The following is a 20,556-nucleotide window of genomic DNA, read 5'->3' as shown; positions in this document are numbered from 1 at the left end:
TCCAATTGAATCATGCCAACATTATTTAATCTGAATCTCAAGTCAACCAGAACAGTTTTCTAAACCACCCTTTATCACAGACACAAGCACGTCTCTGTTTGAGAGTTCGTGCTCACTCCCTAAAGTTTTACGAGGTGTGTGTGCGTGTTTGCATGATGGTGCTCACATTTGTTTGAGCGAACAGCTGCTCCTCCTTTCCTCCACCTGTGTAATGCAGCTTTAAACAACACAACAGTAGTTCTCTTGTACTTCTTGTAAAGATCAAGTTTAATTAACGATTGCCCCGGTTCTGAGCACATGATTCTCACTGGCAAGAAATTGGAAGATAAGCGCCTTTTGTCTCGAGTGCCAACATCTGTGGCTTTATTGGTTTCCTGATTCAAGTTTGAGCTGAAAAGGCTTGAATTTAACACATAGGCGCAGTTTTTCTGCAATTACAATAACTGTTTTCTGCTTTTGTACACAAAGTGGTCAAGACGGTGGGTGTTCCCCACCTTTTAAAACCTATGTTTATTTTACTTTTTGAAAGTGGTCCAAATGAAGCTGTAGGTAACCTTGGGTGGACCATGGGAGTACACATGGGTGAAAGGAAAGGGAAGGGGAGAGGGGAGAAAAACCTCAAATGTGAAAGGACTGGAACTCCGAGGGTTCTCAAAACAGAACCCAAGATTTCATTACACATACCTGGACAACTGAGGGCATGGAAAACCCCTCCCTGCGTGCACACACTCACACACATGCATGCACTCAACAGCTGGGTTGGTCAGAGAAATAATAAGAATAATGTAAACTAAATAAAGCAGAGACAAGTCCCAGCCAACAGAGCCAACACGTGTCGGCGGCTTCAATAATACGCCGAAACCCAGGTCATCAATCACAGACAGGAGGCCTTCAGTCGCGCTGACAGGCTCGGACAAAGAGGAGTTTTTTTGGGCCGCTCTCTGAGTGTGGATGGGCCGGTGGCGGCTGTTTTCCCAGACCTGACTACAGCTCTTTGAGTCAGGTTTGGTTGGGACTCATCCAAAGCGTACAGGACTGACTGATGAGGCATCACATCTAACCAACGTCAACAACAGAGTTAAGCTAATGGTCATCCCTTGTCAATAAGGGCGGTTGGCAGCCATCACACAGGTCCTTCTCACTAGTTGTTTTTTTAAGTATTGGTGTCGGTGTAAGCTGCGGATCATAGAAACCATCGTTTTGTTTTGTGGGAATATTCTCATGGTGGCTTGACAGTTCACTGGTAACATTATAACTGCAGGCAGTAAATTGGCCTAAACCAAGCTAAACAGAGGGAGACAGACAGTCCTGAGGGGCCAAGCTGGAGTTAAGTCCCTAAAATTGAACCTTCACCGAGGTTCAGAAAGACGAGGAAGGATCCAGGGATAGAAGGGGGCTGGGAGAACCTCTGGCAAAGACAAAGCCCCCAGGATTTCTGCTCTGAGATTTAACTTTGTCTGTGTAAACATGTCTGGAATGACCCACTCAATGTGTGTGTGTCAAGTGTCCTACATGTGAATCCTACAGAGTGTATGGATCTGGGAAAGGGAAGAGGAATGAATGGTTGAGTAGCAAGAATGTTGTTCAGTCTAGTGGCTCTCAACCTGTTGGTCGAGACCTCTCAAGGGGTTGTAGAGAACATGTTTTTCTTACGTTTTCTGCCTCTTGTGTGCCAACATGAATATATTCTCCCTCTTGGACACTTCATTAAAATAAACTAAAGGTTTTATAAATCAGATATTTAAAAGGATTGCTTGTTGCTATAGCTTCATCTTTACAGTAAAGACATTCATGTGATATTGATCTACACAACTACCCCTTAGTAAGAAATACAATATGGGTTTAAGTATTTCTTAAATAATATTATAATTAAATGTATGGGTGTGCATGAAAATGCTTTCACTGAATGTCTTTAAAACCATAAATTAGAGTTTTTGGTAAGACTTTGAAGATGCAGTTTTTGAACTGCTCTCGATCTATTATTTCAGTTGATATGTTACTTCAGAAACCCAAGCAGGCTGTAATTCTCCTGTCCACGGACACAAGTTAATACTATGGGCCCAGTACAAATAGAGTTCATCATCATCCCGATGTTCTCAACCCCCCGTGAGTTGAATGGATGTCTCACTGCGTCCAATCGTTTCTTCACCCACTGTCTGTCTATATTAGACACAGGCTGACAGGACAGCTGTCTCTGTGCTCCGTCGTGGTCCATGTTTGCATGCACAAGGATGCATGTGTGCCTTTTGCAATAGATCTGGCATGGCAAATTAATGTTATATGGCTTGTTTGACTGAGTACGCTGTCTCAGTGCTCCAGTCTCTGATCCTGATATCGGACCCTGAAGGGGAATCATCACCAAGGAATTTGGCAGGCTTTGATCAGAGAGCTGTCCAGTGATGGTGCGTGGTTTATGCGCTGTGTGAAGAGGCAAACATGTCACACTCATCTTTTACAAAAGAATGGGTTGTGTGTGTCATCTAAACAGTGGAGTGTAAGATTGCCTTTCAAGTCAGACAACTGTATATAATTGTCTATCGAAGCCAAATTTCCTTCTGTGAAACAACCCAAAATGAACAAATTTGACATATTGAAGGCCAAGAAGCCCAGATGACTAACATAAACAAACAGAAACCATAACAAGTGTATAATTGCCATGGCTGTTTACATTGTTTCGTCAGAGCCTTCAGATAGAAGTTTAACAGATCATAAGCAAGTAAAAACTGCTGATCGACATAATATAAGAACTGTAGAAGAGCATCCTGACATTTCAGCGACACTTAACCCAGTCAGCCTAAACATTTCAGAAATTGGTCAGTATCCAAAAGGCTCCTCTCACAGCATCCTGGCATTAATTATAAACATATGTGAAGAGGGAATGCAGGGTCACATGGTTACATTTCAAAGCTCATTTTTAGTTGTCATGTCAAGCTTGCACGGCTATGGCTGCTCTTTAGTTCACTGTTTGATATTTTACGTTTTGGCTTTCAGTTAACTATTCAAATCAACCAATAGCAAGGAAAACAACGCCAAAACCATAGTGCTTTCACAGCAGATGAAATATTCCTAAAATACAAGATTGATCTTGAATTTTTTGACACATGATATACAAAGGTATATATGTGACTTGGGAATAATGTTGCATACATTCTTCCATTGGAGACAAGGAGCAGGAATGCCTAAGTAGCTACCTCTGTGTTGGGTGGGTACTGCAGGGAGAGGGTCCTATATCAGCCCTATGTACCAGCCCCAAGATAAAGGAACAGAACTTTTCTATAAGAACCTTTAGAGTGGGAGGAAATGGCCATCCATCATGGATAGCATGTGATGACAAGTCTGACCCTGTGTCCTCTCTTTCTTTCTCTCTTTCCCCATCTCTTTCTTTCTCCATCTCTATTTCTCCATGCACAAAATGCTGGTAGTCTGGCTGCCAGTGGTTCACATTGTTTCCTCATTTAGTGCCATTTATCACGACGTCTCAACATGCTATTACCTGCATTTTGTATTGATTTATAACCTTGAGAGAATTCTCAATTGCACCATATATAGCTCAGTTACATACCACTGACTGAAAAAAGAAATACAATGGGGAGTTATGTTAATGTATTGAAAGAAAGATGCATTGTGTTTTTTTCTGAATACAAAACTCGATCATCTGGTTTATCTTAAATAAAATATGTAATAAATATAATCTGTTCTGCATTGTGGTATTTGTTTCTGCAAGGCTTTATAAAAAATCTACTGAGGCCACTCTGTACGTCTTAGAGGAGCACATCTTCAGTGGTGGCGGCCTCGGAGTCCAGTCCTCCTCAGCAAACTGGCAAAACAGTTTTCTCTCCCTTTTGAACCTAGCAATGTGAAAAGAGAATACACCTATGCAATCAGTAATGCCTTGTTACAGTATACAATAACATACACTTACAAACAGTTGGCATTAAGTAAGAAAACGTTGCTTATGAGGGGCAATCATGTGCCATGGAAAGCCAATAATGTGCTTCCAACAAACCACCATCAGTTTATCCTCTGTGGTTGAAGCTGAGTTTATCAGTGAAAAAAAAGCCAAGTCTTATTGTAGGTTGGAATTGAAACCTGCAGACTCTCAGCCCATCAAGACACATTGATCCTTCTTTGTCTTCCTCACTCAAAACAGAAACATCAAGGAACAGTGTGGACGTTTTAGTGTGATAAAGAATCATTTCACTCCTCTCCTCTCACCAACCTCCCCAGCAAGGACTCTTTGCTCTCCTTACACATACACCATACTTTATCGGCAAGTCCTTTAATCCACCACAGCTGCTCTACTGTAAATACAATTAACCCCAGTAATTGTGTGATGTTGACTTTAGGTTTGGTGCACTTTCTCACTGACTGCCGGTAGCCCGTGCTCTCTGCGGATGACATCATTGGGTTTCAGGTTGCCCGCTGTGGCTTCGTTTTCCCAGGGGGTCGGGGGGGGGGGGGCTGAGAGTAGACCTGGAGTGCAGATCCATGCTGTGTGAGTAGACACTCATTCTTTCTGCTCAGACACATACATACACAGTCAACTGACCTCCCTGCCACCTCGCTGTGAGCTGCGTTTGTTATTGGCTCAGTTATGATGTGTTGACAGATGAGGCAGATGTGTGTTCCCCTCTCACAGATAGTTTGCCGGTGTTGTTTTCAAAGTTGAAAAGCTCCGGAATTAGCAGAGCAAAGACAATAATTCGGCTTCACGGCAATCTGTGTTGTCAATTAGGGAATACTGTTTTGGCTATGATTTTTCCTGAGTGTGTGTGGGTGTGTGAGCCTCCTTACATTTTTATTTCCCATTGTGTATACACGAAGATTATAAGAATTTCCTCTGGAAGTTGGATGTCATGCTATATGCACTTTTGCTTCATTCTGTATGATTTTGTGATGAAAATGCAGGCACCAAATCCATATTAAAAGCAGTTTAAAGTGCCTTTATCCCCGCAGAAACATTTTAGAAACTAAGGGAAGTAAGTGAGTTGTTAGTGTCACTCTGTCAATCATCACTTTCAGTTATTTAAATTCCCTGGAGCCCGCAAAATCAACCTTTTCCACTGCGATGTCAAATAAACAGTGTGGGTCAGATTGCCTTTATTTTTCTATCCCCTACATGGACACACCTGGGAGGCATCTTTAAGGAAGTGATCCCTTTCAAATCTTCATGGTTTTGTTGTTCTGCCTAGTTGTTTTATGTAAAAAATGTGATGGATAGAAGCACATGGTTCATGTATCTGACTGTCTGACAGGCAAGATGGAGATTCCTTAAATCACGTGGCTTCATGAGGGGAAACCTTTTAACACTTGAGGATCGTACACACTTAAAAACAAAGTCTGAAGTGAGGGATTGGTCCGTAATCCTGTATTGATCCTTCCTAGACGGGCTGTCTGGTGGACTGACACTCTGCCATACCTACATGCACACACTGGCTGCGTGCCTCACCACATCTAACTATAGAATTGAATACAAGTGGAGGCCAATTTGTGTCAGATTTAATGGCTCATAAAGGAGTCGTTATGTTGGGTCGAGATTGGCAGAACTGCCCATTTTGTTTTCCAGTTTAAATGTCAGTCCCAGAAGAGCTTGTATGTCAAGCCTGTGTAGACATTTCACTGCTGCTGACTCACAAACTGTATTCATCCAACTAAACTGCACTAGAGGGAGATGTCAGCTACTCAATGCAGCCAGCCAGGAGTCTCTAAAAATAGGTTAACATTTATGTTGTTGTCTGCTGTTTATTATGTTTTGTTGAGAAGGAATGCTTGGACGTAATGCTCTGTTACCATCCATCATCAGCAGGCAAGTTATTAATGCACATTTGATACATCAGTTTAAATATGAATTGAATTGCATCTGTCATTTTGTTCACTACTTTGCTTAGAAATACTACAGTATGGTTGAATATTTTAAGACAAAGAGATGTTACATTTACATCCCTGATTATCAATAAAGTTTCAAATATTAGTATTATTCTCTAACACAGAAAATATTTACACAAAATAATTCAAATAAATATGGCTTATTGTATTTTCATGAAACAGGCTATCATTTTAAAGCAGGTGTCCCTTTTGATCAACACTACAGCTCTGAGCATAATATAAATGGCATTTGCCTAAAAAGACTAGGTAAAACAGGTGTCCAAGAGAATTTCAGAAATAAACACTACACTGTAACAATTTGCTTTGGTCGATACTTTTGAAACAAAGGACATTAGTACAATTTGCATTTAAGTAACTCTCTTACTAGGTGTGCTGTCCACGCCTCATTGTGTCAAAGAGCATTGAATGATCTGTGAATGACAATTACAGTGAGTCAGTTTGAAGTAGATTTCTTTTTAGTTGCAATTTCCCGCATCAAGACACAGACTGCACAAGCTTTGACTTACGGAATGAAAGGAATTTAACTGTGTAAGCCAGTGGATCAACTTAAGACACAGAAATGCTACTAATGATCAGTCTATAGCTATACATTTGTGCCTTTTTTAATGCATGCTTACTGAACAGCTTGCACTCTAAGTAGAATTAATTCAAGCCATTTGATGCTTGAAGGAGAGCACTTGTGGTAAGTTGACTTGTAAAAAATCTCTAATCGTGGTATTATACAATTATTTAATGCATTTAAATTGTTTTCTATTCAGTATATCTTAATCAAACAATTTATACAGTTTATATTGCCCTATGCTGCGAACATTAAACATGTGTATCATGCCCCCTAACTTAATCAAAGTGACCCTGTACATATGTGGAGTAAGATCAAAAGTATATCTGTAAACAGGTGGTATCAGTTTAATTGGTAGTTGCTGCCATTTTCCTCTCGCACACCTGTCAGTGGGACAGCAGTTACCAAAAGAAAAACGTCAATCAGTCAGAACAACTCAAAAAGTGGCCTTGACCATCAACTGGTTTACACCGGATTCATTTCTGCCATGGAAGGCTCACAATTCGTCAGAGTTAAAGAAAAAATAAATCCGAGCAATGACTAATGATGGATTAAAAAAGGTTACATGAATATCCTTCCCATGTTTATTGGTGTGTTTCAGCAGAAGAAGAAAAGCTATAGCCAGAGTGTGTGTGCGGAACAGGACAATGGCTGGAGTGTGACTGAACACCCATGCGAAACGTGTGGTTGCATTCTCGCTTTGTTCCATGAGATCACAGTTGTGGCAGATGCAGGATAGACTGGGAGCAGCTGTTTTGCTTTCTGTTCTCCAGTTACAGACGCTGGCACTGCCTGCACTCTGGGGATGGGCAAAGGGGCACGCTGTTGAGTCTTAATAGTGTTTGTTCTCTGAGGGTGGGCACAAAGAGTCCTCAGACCCAGCAGTACCACACCAGTATTCCTGGCATCGGAAGAGAGGGACGTGGCCGAAGGTGTCAAAGAGAGTGGGACTGGTGACAAGACATAACAAGCAGCTGGTCCCCCTCTCACAGGACCCCTGGCGCCATTAATTACACTGACTGTGGAGGTTATGGTGAACACAAAATATTATTGGAAAGAGCTCTGATTTATTGTGCTTGTCAGTGGAAGTCAGATCAGGTAAGCATCAGGTAGAAATCATTAAAATAGACGACATTTAATAAAGGTGTGAATGTTATATGTATTTGTAGGAATTAAGACCTGAGAAGTCACCTGGCAAATGTGCTCTAAGAAAAATCTTGTTTTATTGCAAAGGAGAGGAAAAACTGAAAACTCCTAATAAGAATTAAACCCAGTGCGCCCAGCTGCCAGACTCAATGCCAAGAAGTCTAGTTTGTGCATAATAAGCAGTTTAGAAAAGCATAAAAAAGCACTTCCAGTATTTACATCATAAGCTGGCCTTACTGCTGTATTATTGAGTTTGATTGTAGTCATTGTACGGCCTGAAGCAGCGCAACACATGTCCATTGTAGCTTGGAGTAGGAGATACATTTATTTAGATCTGACATATGCAGTGGATTCAGGCACATTGGATGAAGTTTATTATTTCTGCTCTAAGCATTAACAGAGCAGTGTAATTTGAATACAGACCAACAATAATAGGTTTTCTGTTGCAGCTCCAATGTGGTGGACTTTGCTTCACACTCTGCACATGTAGTCCTGTTGCATTAATGTTACTTGTACCTGTAATAGTTTTCAAGCTCAAACCTATAGCTGATATTTTATGATCGCAATAACCAAGACTGGTTATTGCTGTTTCATATTACAAAAGTGTATGGAGAGAGCAGAAGGTTTGAAGAAACAGTCTAATGAGATGCTCCTGCCAACACGTTTCCAGTTTCACAGCCAACAGCCAGAGTCAAGAGATCGGAAAACAACAGAATGCAATTATCTTCAGAAAATCCACACTTCTCTACGAAGTCTGTGTGGATTTGACTAATGTGTGCTGACTGAAGGCATTATCTAAGGCCTACAGTATTGATCAGAAAAAAGGAGTGATCTTTGAGAAGTTTGATGATAGATAGAGGTAGTTACTTATTTATCAATCAGGTGCAGAATTTTTAATCTCACCAGGTGTATTCAGAGGTTTGAACTAGTCTTAAAACTGTTTTTTCAAGATCTGTGGGTAGTGTGGGAATTAATTGTTAACAAGCAAAGATTAACATTGACTTACTTTAAAGAAGACTCAAAGCAATATGCATAAAAGCATTCAGGACAAATTAAGTCTTTTTTTTTTAGGTTTTAATTGACTTCAATATTATATTACTTTGTATTATGATTAAAATGTGTTGTCAAAGAAATTGTTATGTCAAAGATTTTATTAGAATATAATTTCTAATAATATTCTAATAGAATATTTATAAGATGTCGCTCCTGACATGAATGATCACTTTCAGCTGGTGTTAATCCGCCTACACCAGGACTCCTATTTAAATTTGGAAATTAGTTCTCCTTGCCAGTGGATGCTCAGTTAGAGTCAGTTGCCCAGGAGTAATAAATACCAAAATTGAAGCTGAGAGATGTTGCAGTCTTTAGAGGATATGAGGAAGAACTTGCATTTTACTTCATCCTAAGGTCACCCATAAGGTCTGCTTTTTTAAAGTTATTATTGGAATGATTTGAAACGGCAGCTCATATTTTACAATCAAGAGCCCAATTCAGACACGCTGTCTGTTCGATGCAATTTTAGTAGTGAAAACTATGTCTGTGGTTTCATCTGGTGATGCTCGGTCAGAGCCGGGCCGCCTGGTGTTGTCTTCCTCCCTGTCAGCATATGGGGATAGTGCCCACAGTGATGCGCACTTACAGTAAGTGAAGGAGTGATGTTTCAGAGATGGATAGCATTTCCAGTATTTATCGACTGCTGCGAGTCGGCCCTAGATGACTCTGCATTCAGATACATTAGCGGTAGAGGGAGACTTTGACGGCCTGTTGGAGGGAAAGATGGGGGTGAGAAGTGAGGAGGGCAGCGTTAAGATATCACCTAGCTTACAGTCTGACACAGAGGCATCGATCGCAGGCCCATTGCTCTCAGCTGCTTCCTGTGTTTTCATTGTGCTATCATTGGATGAGAGCAAACAACAACGTCAGGGGGAAAGGCGACTGATAGCTCCGTATCTAATGTGCTCGGATCTCCGGAGAAAGAGATTTGCATGGACTAGAATGCCTAATAATGTATGTCTGGATGCCATTGAATAAGCTATTTCTGATGGAATGAGAGCAATACACTTTCTCACAACACAATTTGCGCAACCATAGTTACAAAAATGAATATTGGTTCAAATTTGAAAGTTATTTGTAAAGAAAAAGTAGTATCTGAGGATGCCTCTACAGTATGTATGCATTTGAATAACAAAGTGTTCCTTTAATTCTGCTGACTTGTTTTTAACTTTACTTAGTGCGTGGAATAGTTTGTGATTTAGATAATGTATTCATACCTACAGTTATCACATTCTAGATGAAATAGGACAACATATAATTAGTTTTTACCATATATTGTTACATATTGAATTCAAGCCAACAAGACAAGAAGCCGCTGTGTGATGTTTCCTCTTGTGCATGGACTGCATGATTCTTCTGGTAATTCCCACACCACTGCTCATGATTTACATCCAAAAGGCTCAGTAATTTAACACAGATGTGAACATTTCAGACAAAGTATTGTGGCACTCTACCCTCACAGACAATCACTTTCATCAAGCGTGTCTTTTGTGTTTCCCACACTGACAATACAAGCGTTTTAAATGATGCTAGATTTAAAGAATACATTATTTTACCTCAAAAACAAATGTGGAGCTTAACATAATAAATATTTAGTTACGGACACGTTTATTTTCATCTGCGGAATATCAAAGTCTTTTGTGCAGTTTAAATATGCAATGCAGCATCAAAAGGTGGTCCAGGGTTAGATACATTAGAGGGAATAGAGCCAGAGAAGCAGAAACCAACTTGTTTTTCCCACTGAATGACATGTTTCTGCTGAGGCTCAACACAAGCGGTTGGGCTGTTGCTCCTAATTAAAGGAAAGGGCGGCTGATTGACAAATGATCTCAGGGTCAGCCAACCAGAGACGGGGTTTCCTGGCCAAGACTGCAAGGCCCCTGGGTTTCCCTTCAGCCTGGAGCAGACGCTTTAACACTCAGTGAGACCCTGGAGGAAAAGAAAGAGAAAGACAAAGCTTATCTCATCTGCTTTTGTTTGAGCTGAGAGATTAACATGAGCATTCCCATGAGTGCAAGGAGGCAGAGCAACATGTTGGATTAATGAACAAAATATAGTGAATATCATCTGTTGTTTGCTGAGTGTTGTTATTGATTGATTCCCTCACACTTAACCTTCATTTCACTTCATACAAACTCCAGATAATTGATTTGTAAACTGTGAGCAATTATACACAACTGAAGTGTACTGTATCATTTTATAGATAGGTTGGTGTTTATTTGTACACTGTGTATAGCTTTGACTCATCTGAAAGCCATTTGCATGTAAGAAACAATCTGTAATGTCTTTAAAAGTCTATTCAACACAATTAAACAGCAGTTTATGCTTCCATAATAAAACCTGGTCATGCAGGATTTAGATTTTCCCTGCTGGAAAACAGTGTTGCTGATAAGGACGGCAATGTTTAAGTGTTATGTTATTCCTTCATTCATATCTGTTGAAGTTCAGATTGGATACAACGGACAACCGTTACATTTTTATGGTGATTATCGTCATCACTGTTTATCTGTAATGAGCAGAGTAACAGCTTATGTGGGTACCTCTGTTGCAAATCCATTATACATCCAATACATATTCCCCTTGGAGAAGACATTCTGCAATTTTGCAGCACCTTGAAATTGTGCCACACTTCCCTCAAAGCATTCAGTCGAAAGGTTGTTGTGGATAATGAATCAAAACATGTTGTTCATCTATCATACACACAGTTTTTGCTGACAGATAAGAATTATGTTTTTATGTAGCTCTGTTAAGAAACGTTTTACTTGGATTTAAAAGAAACAAACATAAATCATGATCATAAAACAAATGCAAAATAACCTTGAGCTGAAGCATGTCCTTGCCTGAGTAAATATTCTGTTGGTCGTTGCTCATATTAGGAATAAAACATTACCCTGTTGCACATACATTGTGCTTAAGTTTGCTAGCATAAAAACACATATAACTACTTATAACTACATATAAGTCACAGATAAAAAACAATACATTTTGGCAAAAGGTCACGGCTTGATTGACTCCAACATGGAAATGGGACCTTTAGTATCAAGAGCTGTACGACTACTGTGTATCCTTGTTAATACTGAAACCTAACACCTAATTTAATTTAGGCATTATCTTAATTTAATAAGTGGCAGTCATGTGCTTGTTATGTGCAATTATAGTAATTGTATCTCTCTCTTGTTCCATTGTCTTTGACTGCTGTCTAAGTGAGTGCTTACTGCCTCTCAGTGAATCTCCACTTTAATTGAGGTTGATCCTCAAGTGGGTATATTCAGAAAATCTTTACACCATCTGACTTTTTCTGAAATGACAAATCACCTTAAAGTTTCCTGGCAGTTATTAATCCCCTCTATTAGTATAAATCTGCCATGGAAAGTTGCTTTTGACCATGCAGTCAGAGATCTGAAGTGTGTGCTGTATCACTGGAGCCTTCACACCACTCATAAACACACAAAAGAGCTTTGAGCATTACAGCCAAGGGAGGGGTGTGGGTGCACATGGAAAATATATTCCTGCTCTCGCCCTCAATCACACTCCAACAACACAGGGCAGGTAGTTTGACCAGAGGCAATGGACCGGCCACTTCTATTAATTCCCTCTGAATTATAATGCTGTAAAACTAAATATATCTAAGCCCCATTAACCACAATTGCTAGGAGCGTCTGTGTTAATGAACAGAGTCTTTCTGGGGGCATCTATGGGTGGTTAGTTTGCCATTTAAACCCCACCTGTCTGTGTCAACTAGTCCGTAGAGAGTCCTGCATTAAGGGGTTGGGTTGTGTCCATTTCTGCATGCATTGCTAAGGGCCAGGGAATGTTAAAAAGGCTCCAGTGTGGGAAAAGCCCTGATGAATAACATACAGGGGTTTTTATTTCTCAAGAAGTAAATGGAGTCAATTGACTTGTTTGCTGTACATCAATGGACTTGAACTAATATATGAATCTAATGCTAATGATTTAAAAGGCATTTATAATATTATGAATTTGTGTTTTAAAGACACTTTATTTACTCCCTAAACACTCCAACATGAATAGGCATGAATTCACTTGCAAAGTAATAAGAACTCATTGACAATGTTTCGGTCAACCTGTATTAATCTGCATTGACAGCAATTGATGTTATTGGTTCTGCTTATTGTGAAATTGAAAGTGACATACAAATGATCATTTATGTGAAAAAAAAATGTAATTGTGTGTTCTCATTTTCGATCTTCTTCCTTTTTTTGAGACATAACATCTGAATACAATTTATTAGACATTCAAATGTATTTTTACTAACCCACCAACTAGATCTCTTTTAAAATATTTTCATAGCTCTCGTGACAAAAACAAGTATTCAAAAGCTGACCATTTAGTGAGCACCCTCATCTCCTTCTCAGTCTGTCCCAGTCACCTCAGGTTCACACTTTCCGGTTTATATTGTTTTTGACAGATTTGACACAAACCATGTCGTCCAAGCTGCTCTCTTCATTAAACATTTCCTGCAGCTTTGGTACGACATTCCTACACGCGCTGAGTGCACACACACAATTAGTGCTTGTTAAAGAGCATGTGATATAGTAAATACACGACCAGTTTCCCATAATTACAGCCTCCTGTGAACCTTAGAGGAAGCGAGCGCTCTGGGTGACTTGCTTCATACTGAACGGTCTAAAGTGGGACATCTTAACTTCCCCCTTATGATTTATCCTTTGTTCCTTTAGATATGCTGTCTTTTAAACTGAAACCTATAGAGAACCTAAACAAGTGTCTCGACTAGGGATGTCCCGATCACCTTTTTTTGCTCCCGATCCGATTCCGATCATTTGATTTTGACAATCTGCCGATACCGATTTTTCCCGATCCGATCTTTATGCAATGCATTAAGAGGAAAAAAAAGGTAACAGATAACGGCTGGTCATCCAACGCGATGAATTCAGCTATCTTGGCTGTTATTTTTTTGGCCTTTTCACTGTTCTGGGGTAGTTTCTCTTTCCTTTTAAAAGTCTCTGAAAGTGTCGGTTGTTTCAGTGCCGTTACCTGAGTGGCCGCTGTGTACTCGTCGTGGTGTTGTTGGTGGTGTTTGTATTAGATTGGTCGTGTTGAACGTAGCTCTGTTCTTTCCACCACGCGGAACCTCCGCCTTGCAAACATTGCATCTGGCTGTTACACTGCCTTCGCTTTCAATTTTATAATACTTCCAAACTCCTGACATTTTCTCTGTCCCGACTCCCGAGTCACCAGCTGAACGTAGCCTCTTGTTAGCTTACTGCTACTATTAGACACTGCGCCCACTCTGTTGCCAGATTTGAGAGAAATAAGCAACCAGGTCTATGAAAACAAGCCCAAAAGAAGCAACACATACATGATGTTGTGTAATTTTAACCCAAAACTAAGGCCTCAGGATGACTTTAAGACGTGAACATGGTCATTTTTTGTTTTGTAACATTAAATAAAATGTATAAAAATATTTTATAAAAAAAAAAAAAAAAAAAAAAAAAAAAGATTCCGATCCCCGATTTTTTTCTCCCGATCCCCGATCACGTGAAAATCACGTGATCGGCTCCGATCCCCGATCACGTGATCGGATCGGGACATCCCTAGTCTCGACTCATCCTCCATTTCATGCTCTTTATTGCATTTTTCCATATCTTTGACCCTATTGCTGTCCTGTCGCTTCCCTCCCTGCTGGTTATTTAGCACTTCAGTGGCTTGCAGGACTAATTGGAGCAGGAGACAGGTGGAGCAACTCTGTAGAAATCCGTCTTGTAATAGTGGCAGGGCAATAGCTCACACTGGGTGATCTCCTTGTTTTTGCAGTGTGAACGGTGGAGGGAGGGCATGAACTTTTGACACACTCATACATGGGGCCCCTAAGCAGCCTGCCAGCTTTATTTTGTGGTTTAATGTCAAGGTTTCCATGTAACGCCAGTAACTAAGTCAAAACACCATGAACATGCTTAGTTAAGTTTTTTTAACAAAGGATTCATGTGATCATAGTTACCAGCTCAATTAACAATATTAATATTAATGTTGTTTCAAAGGTTGACCCCTACACTTCCATACGTAAGGATGTAAAATTAGCAATACGTTGATTATAGATTGCAGGCGTTGGTACTGACTTGGAAATTCCACCTTTTCAGTAAGTTGTCTAAATGTTCACACATTTTCTCTCAAAAAGAAATTCAATTTCATGTCACAATTTGTATTCCCTATCCATGTTTAAAAGTACTTTTACTTTGAAAAAGAGGTGCAAATTCATTTCAACTTTTGTGATGCTTCAGATTAATATTTTTGTATTCAGATTTTAAGACATAAGATGATACTGCTCTGCACTCCACACCCCAGCATAATTCACCTGTACTGTAGGTCTTTTTCCGTCTCCTTTCTGCAATTCTGTTTCAGTGTGTGTGGTAAAGTTGCAGTTCAGTAATGATGTGTCGGTGTGAGCGTGTCTGCTGTGCACCGACATGTAGCAGTGTAATGTAACCAGGCAGGTGTGAGGGTCACAGCCAGTTTGTGGGCCAGCGTCTTGACCTCTGCTGTCTGCTTTGTCTGACCGTCAGAGGAACCCCTTAATTAAACCCTTTGGTTAGCGGTGTCTGCCCGACGCAGCCCAGCGGACACTCTGCCACAATCCCTTCATTAAATGCTCCTGGTTGACTTGGCAAGAAGAGCCTCAGTTTCCCAATTCCTGCTGCACAAAGAATATGTTAAGAAAATATCTGAAGCTCTTTTCATCACTGAGACTTTATGTACCACTTATTTTAAGAGATTGATCAGATTAATAAAGTCGCTTTGGGAGGTCTGAACCTTTCCAAATGTTATTGTTGACAGTTTTTGCTTTGGTTTTATTGGTGTCTAAATAGATTTTCTGTCATGTTATGTCAATCAATGCAACCAGCTTAACTGTTATTAAATGCTAAGAGGAAGTGTATTGCTGAACTGAAACTTACCGTATGGTTAAATATATTTACGTTATGTGGCCAAAATTGTAAGATATTACTTGCATGCTTTTGCTTCACGAAACTGTCTTCGTCACCAAGCAGTTTAGAATGATTAATTATTGGCTTCCACACTTCCACACAGTGTTATTTTATTTTGTGGATAATTGCAATGTGAGTACTTACTATAACGTAAGAGCTAGAACACAGTGATCAATTGGCCAGAAAATAAAGCAGGGCTGTGGGGGAAATAACTGAAGCACAGTCCACTTTCAGCCAGGCCTGCTGATAGAAGAAAAACAAGTTAGATATCCAGCAAGACCTGGCCCAGTGACCTTCAGTGGTAGAGAGACTCAGAGAGGAAGTGAGAGAGAGTGGAAGGACTTCATTCTGCTGTTCTTGGCCGCTTCATGTGTTTGCCCCGGCTGCGGAAAATCACAGAGCACTTTCTTAACGCCACCTCCAGAGCCAGACAGACACTTCTTTACATGGAATCCATCTGTAAGGTTGTGTGGCTGTTTTGTAACCACGGGTGCCCCATGGGTGAAACCTGAGCCACAGGTGTTTCAGCTGCAGTCACCAGCAGGTCCACAGGAACGGCCTTGTGCTTTGTCGTAATCTCAGCCTTTCAGTTGGCTTCAGTAGTCAAATATTAAGAGATTAAAACATTGTTGTTCCTCCGAGTGATTTGATTAGCTTCTCATACAGAAGCTACATCACTGGGGATAAAGACAAGTATAGTGTGTGAGGACATTTGATCAGCTCATTTGCAGCTTAACTGATATTTGATCACTACTTGTTGTTTAATACAAGACTCTTTTCAGTGGTATTTCACAAACGGAATACAATTATGTAGAGAAATTATACATTTGCACAATGACAACTAGCATATCAATTCAAAAACAGTCCACATAACTTCTGTGTAATGTTTAAAATGTAATATAATGGTTTTGCTGTGATTTGCAAGGCAATACGTCTGTCTGTTCTTTGGAAAAAATAACGATGAGGCTAATTGAGACGTTGTTAAAGCAAACAAAGCCTGTGTTATAGAATCGTTTCTGGAGATGTTATAATTATAAGTCTCAGCCACAGCAAAGCTGCTTTTGACAATTCATAAATGCAGGATTTGTCCACCCACACCATTTACACTGTAAACTGTAAGCCAATGACGGATGGATTTACTGACTTTCCCAAAAAGTTAAACAGTCCAAAAAAGTTACTTCAAGCTATAAATGGATGTAATTTCACTGCTTCAGAAGTGTTGATTTGAACATTACAGATTCCTTGATTTTGATTTGATTTTAGGAAAGCCCATCAAAGAGCTGAGCTGTTTGCGTTTTTGAAGTGTCTTTGAAGTTAGTAAGCAGATAAAGGTCCAGTGATTTGTCCTGGATAGTGGGGAACATTCTGAAGAGCAGAGTCTGCATGATGGATAAAGTCTTTGTTGGGTTATGAAGAGCTATGTGTCAATTGAGTCACTTGTGGAACATGAAAATAGAGCTTGTGTGAGGATAAAGATGTGTCTACTGGCAGAGATGTATAAATATGATCCCTTTCCAAATCACAGATTACGAGCAGTCCTGTGAATTAATATGCTGGACTACTTTGTATTTGATTTACAGGATTTTTGCGTCAATGTGATGAAGCAAAATGTTGTCAGTTATTAAATATTATTATTGGGTTCACCAAAACAAGAATCATCATTAATCATTTAATGTTTCTTAATGGGGTTTTAAAGACATTGTGATAAAGAATGACCTGTATCATGATTGCAGTGTTGCTTCATGTCCCATGCATTTACTGTGGGTGTGGAAGTGTACGTGCTTATTATAGAATACAAAGCGCAAAGCTGCTTTACATGCTATGTCAGGGTTCAGTTTTCTTGACTGGCTAGAAGCAATGTTTAACTGAATTGTTTATGGGGATCACAAAAGCTTTGACATTTACAACCTGACGCAGACAATTGGCTTACAGAAACTGGGCTGTTGCAACAAACTTAATTACTGCCTGCACACTGAGTATCTTTATGCATGTCTGAATGCTATAAATCCAAGTGTGTGGATACATCGTGTTCTCTCGCGTCTCTGGAACACAGAGTTTACAAGCATTTCTTTCTCCCGTCAGACAGGTCACATCCTGAATTAAACAGTGATACAATTTTATAGGAGTAGTTTCTGTTAATATTCGTTTTTGAGTAATGTGCAATCACTTTAATTATGCAAGACGGATATAACTCAAGCATTCCTACTTTCAAATAAGTTGTTCTGGCTACAACAAGATTGTATTGGCAGAAACAAATTATTATTATTATTATTATAAATTAAGATGATGTTTCAACATCTCACTATGTTGTCACATCATGAAGGAAAGAGACACCGAGACAGAGTGAGAGAATGAGAGCGTGACAGACAGAGGGAGGTTGAATCTTGCTGTGACAGTCTTTTCACTCCTTGTGAATGATGTTGTTCTTCTCACTCAGCATTCTCTGACACTTCAAAGCGTCAATCTCAGCAGAGTGGTTTGGCCTTACTATTGTGTGAATCTTGAATATTCATCAGGGTCTTTCTTTTCCCCGAGGGCTGAGACTGTGCTGTGGGTGTGTGGGATCTCACAATATATATTGTCATTATATAACAGTGGATGAAATAGATTGTTTTCAATTCTTATGTGAATAAGGGTGTCTGTATTTAGATGGATACATACTCTTAATAATTAATTGAGTTACATGACTAAATGTGAATTAGGCATAATGCCTTCATAATGTTTCTAGTAGTATTCCTATGAATTAAAATGAAATACAAATAAGAGAATGGTCAGATTGCTGCTAGGGGATGCCTGTGTCCCATGGCTAAAGCATCAAATAAATGATTAATGGGATATTTAAAATAATTTATGGTCTGTAGGGAGTTGGCCTGGGAACCGAAGCGTCGCTGGTTCACGTCCCGATCAGACCAAAAATAATAATAATACGGAGTGTGGGCTGGTAGCTGGAGAGATTTGACTCCTGGGCACTGCCGGGTAGCCCTTGAGCAAGGCACCAAACCCCCAACTGCTGGGTTAGGGTTAGGGTTTGCTCTGCCACCTCTCCTGCATCTATTTCTCTTTGTGCAGGTTTATCCATTAAGCCTTTGTGTCTGTAAGGTGTAAAAACACAACAGAGGGGACAAAGTAATTTACTTACATATTTGATTAATAAGTACGTCTTCTTCTTCGTCTTATTATTGTACTGTAAATAACTGAATATATTTAGCTTTAACGCAGTTTGAAGGATAAAAACAAACAATCTGAAGATGTTGCATCAGACAAGTTAAGATTAATTTATTGGTCCTACAATGTTGAAACATACAGTGTTACAGCAGCAAAGGGACAGTGTAACAATAAAAGGAACTACAAACATATACAAAAAAGAATAAACCTTATTAGACCGACTGACATTTGAAATGAAATGATTGCTTATGACAGTAATCCAAGAGAAGTTTGCCACACTAGTTCTCCATGGTACTACAGTGTGACATTGTTTTCAAAAACTCAGTAATGAGGGGAAGAACATCTTTGTCTAGCTGGATGATGAAGATGGTGCCACACGTTCTGAACTCTTGCAACCCCATTGGACCATCTGGGGCAGACAGCTGTGTTGCCACGGTAATAAACTGCTTTTCAGGATTCTATGACGGCAGTTTTAACTCTGAGCTGCTGAAAATCCCGCTAATTTCACAGAGCTGGGGGTCAGTTTGGTCCTGGCTGAAGCATCGCTCATGATACGCATTCCATCTCCGCTCAAAGTAATTTCATCATCTGTGTTCCGCCATGGCTTTTTGTTTCTCAGGTTAGCGGTGATTTTTCACAGTCATCCATCCCGTTCCTCCTGCTGTATGATGAAAGGTGCGTTTGCTCCTGTAAAGTCCTCTTCTGAAATTAAAAACGTGGCTCATTTTCATGGTGCATTAAAACTCTACTGCTAGTATTATCGTAAGGTCTCAATTTCATAAGAAAATGTTTGCCTTATGAAATGGAGACAGATTATTACAAACAAGCAAGCTGCATTAATTGATCTGTGACTGCTGGAGGGCTGAATGTGGGGGATACAGAGTCTGCAAAACAAATTGAAAATAATCTCACAGCTAAACTTCACCCTATATCTCCCTCATAGTCTGTCCAAAATCTCGATTTAATGCCCACTGTTCTAAAAGATTATGCCCGGAGTGTAATACCATTTAAAAAAAACAAAACGCAGAAATGTTATCTTTACATGTGCCACCATGACAAGTGAATAGGTGCTTTCAATACTGAAGTACAATGTGTGTCACAACTTCTCATTGTGTTTATGTGAAGATTAAATATTTAGATAGAGAAGAAGCAATTAAGAGAACTGGACACCATGTATGTTTTGGCTCATTTAGCACCCTCATTCGAGTCCTACTGTTTGCTGAGCAAGCTAGGTGACATCCTGACGACACGTGGTTGGCTTTGCTGAAACAAGTTGGCTAGCATATATGTGGCAGACTTACAGGCTGTCCTTCACATCGCAAAGAATCATTTTTTTATGCACAGCTGCAAGAGAAAAATAAGGCAGAGTGGTACAAATCAAAGCTGAAGAGGCTGAGATAACCTGACTTTCAGTCCGATTATAGATCTAGTTTGGAAAAGTTGCTGGATCACCCATTTCACACAACTCAATAGCATCTTTTGTTAGCCTTCCCCGGCCTGGTAAATGCCATTAACCTGTACATTGCATAACCCTGCTATTAGTAGCCTTTAAACCCAGCTCATCAGGCCATAAAATAAACTTGTAGAACGCAAACCGTTGCCAAGGCCATTTCCATAAGTAAAACATAATGTGTGTATCCGCCCTGTGATTCAGATGCATTACAAAATGTATTGGTTTCCTCCATGGCCCATGCTACACCTTTCCACTGAATCTCATGAAACTCGGGCCAGTAATATTTCTGTAATCCGGCTGAGAAATAAACAAAAAGAGCCGAAAACATAACC

General features: G+C 39.8%; 1 protein-coding gene across 1 annotated transcript in view; it reads left to right on the top strand.

Annotated features, from left to right (window-relative positions):
• The window catches only part of bmpr1bb (bone morphogenetic protein receptor, type IBb), a 47,401-nt gene that overhangs the window by 8,549 nt on the left and 18,296 nt on the right, over positions 1-20,556 (top strand).

This window comes from Trematomus bernacchii, unplaced genomic scaffold (genome assembly GCF_902827165.1).
Source record: "Trematomus bernacchii unplaced genomic scaffold, fTreBer1.1, whole genome shotgun sequence".
In the NCBI taxonomy this organism is placed as follows: Eukaryota; Metazoa; Chordata; class Actinopteri; order Perciformes; family Nototheniidae; genus Trematomus; species Trematomus bernacchii.
The sequence above is the reverse complement of the archived record's forward strand: the minus strand, read 5'-3'. Positions and strand labels throughout refer to the sequence as shown.